This window comes from Dipodomys ordii, unplaced genomic scaffold, assembly GCF_000151885.1.
Source record: "Dipodomys ordii isolate 6190 unplaced genomic scaffold, Dord_2.0 Scaffold1469, whole genome shotgun sequence".
NCBI classification, from domain to species: domain Eukaryota; kingdom Metazoa; phylum Chordata; class Mammalia; order Rodentia; family Heteromyidae; genus Dipodomys; species Dipodomys ordii.
Genome location: NW_012268685.1, coordinates 10198 through 12585, shown reverse-complemented (window position 1 = coordinate 12585; position 2388 = coordinate 10198). Strand labels below are relative to the sequence as shown.

At 42.6% G+C, this 2388-nt stretch overlaps 1 long non-coding RNA gene across 1 annotated transcript; it reads right to left on the bottom strand.

Moving 5' to 3' along the window:
- Nucleotides 1–423: 423 nt before the first annotated feature.
- Nucleotides 424–2092, bottom strand: LOC106001975. Its single transcript, XR_001175877.1, has 3 exons — nt 2034–2092; nt 1652–1720; nt 424–545 (listed from the first exon to the last, which is right to left on the bottom strand). It is a non-coding gene; the product is annotated as an uncharacterized LOC106001975 (long non-coding RNA).
- Between the last annotated feature and the right edge of the window lie 296 nt (nt 2093–2388).

Below are 2388 nucleotides of genomic sequence, written 5' to 3'. Positions count from 1 at the left end.
AAAAAAAAAAAAAAAGATTATTTATTTATTTATTAGCTGCTGGTTCTTAAGGACTGGAGCTCCTGCTGCACTTTTTCCCTGAAGCCTGGTACTCTACCATTTGACCACAGCTATACTTCTGGCTTTCTGCTCATTAACTTGAGATAGGAGTCTCATGGATTTGTCAGCCTGGACTGGCTTCAAATTTTGATCCTCAGATTTCAGCCCCTTGGGTAGCCAGGCTTAAAAATTGATTTTTTAACATTTTACCCCCAAATATAGTAAGTTAGTGAGGTGACAACTATAACAATCTTTGAGTCTTTCTACATAGACCACTACATCTCATTGTACCCCAAATATGCACTGTTATTATTTTTTATTGAAAGATAAATTAATCTGAGAAGAGGCAGAAAGCACTAAGAAAGCGCATTTATTTATACCATTGCCATCTGGAAGGTGCTGTTCGTGTTTGGTTGCTGCAGAGTCTGGAGATCGATTGGGGCTGTCCCTGCTGAGACGTCTTTCTGGACTCTGTGATATAGGGTCTTCTGCACATCTCTGCTCACCTGGGCAGCACAGGCAACCATAAGATTACACACCACACATCTGCGCACAACCTGGCCCCAGGGTTGGCAGCACTAAACAAATCAGCCATCCTTTTACTACAGTGGTAAACTAGTTACCAACCCACCCACTCACTGGGTGTAGTTACATCTTAATCATCTTTATGCTTCTGCTTAGTTCAGAGCCTTGCCCACAACAAGGAGTCAACAGTGTCTACTAAACAAAAAGCAAGCAGGCTGTGGGAGATTTATTTAAAGACATAGGTCCAAAGGGTACCCATCTCCATAGAAGCCTAATTCTGCAGCTAGTTAAATCACAAAGTCAGGGAAAGACCTTTTGCAGCTCTGAGAAGCTCAAGCTCCATACAGGATCCATGCTTGCAAAAAGCCAAAAGTGGAGCTATGGCTCAAATGACAGTCTACCAGCCCTTAATGGATAAGATGACACTTGAGTTCAAGTTCAGACCTTGAGTTCAAGTTCCCGTATGGCACAAAAATAAAACCTCCAAAAATAGCTGGATACAGGTTCATACCTGTAATCCTAGCTACTCAGGAGGCTGAGATCTGAGGATAACAGTTCAAAGCCAGCCAGAGCAGGAAAGTCCATGAGACTCATACGTCCAATTAACCACCATAGAACCAAAAGTGGTGCTGTGGCTTAAAGTACTAGACCACTCCTTGAGCAAAAAAGTTCAGGACAGTGCCCAGGCCCCAAATTCAAGCCCCACAACTCACACACCCACTCTCTCTCTCTCTCTCTCTCTCACACACTCACACACACACACACACACACACACTAAAAATACAGTACTTAGGTACTTCCTCTGTGGCTAACAAACCCAAAGCAACCAATATTGAAATCTGACTGCAATATATTTCCTACTAACCCTTGAATACATACCAAAACTCAATCACTACCATTATACTTAAGTTCAACATGTCTGTTCCCAAGAGGATCAGCTCCTGAAGGGCAGGAACCACATCTGAGTTTCACAACTAAATGTCCTAACTGTGGTCAGAACAAAGACCAGGACACCCCCGGCCAGTTTCCACAGTGGTTCCTGGTTCACCGACAGCTGCCGCTCCGGCAATCTGGCATGCACACTCACTGTGTATGGGGACCTGGTGAACAGTCATGGTCTCATCCTTGTATTCCGGGGCGGTGTGTGGTCGCACAGCTAAAAGAAAAAACGCCAGTCAGGAAGAATGTGCCAGTCAGGAGAAAGGTGCACGTCAAGAGAAATGTGCAAGTCAGGGGGAATGCACAAGTCAGGAGAAACACAGTAGCAAATGTGTGCAAATGAAACTTCCCAAACCGTCAAACTCAGCAACTGAACTGGTCCAGAATTACAGTAGGAATTGGTCAATAAAACCAGAATTTTTCATTTCACATCAATGAAGCATTTGATTAAGCTTTGATTTAAGCTAGCCTCTAATAGTTCTTAATAGGAAAAGCAGGGCCTAAATAAGAAAGAAGTACCAGATACATACCCAGGTCTATGCCTTTTAAAGGACCTGAAAATATTTTAATTGCTTCTAGGTATTTTTCCTAAAAAATAAATAAATAAATATAAGAAAATGAGCAAGTTAAATATAGAAACCAACATATATTCAAACATGTCAGTAGATCCAAAAGCTATTAACATGAAGCAAACACTTCATTAGTGTTTCAAACTTCAAACCTCAATATACAAAGAGTTATTTTTTTTTTGGGGGGGGAGTCCGGTCGTGGGCCCTGAACTCTGGGCCTGGACGCTGTCCCTCAGCAATTCCGCTCAAGGCTAGCACTCTACCACTTGAGCCACAGCACCACTTCCGGCTTTTTTCTTTTTGCTTATGTGGTGCT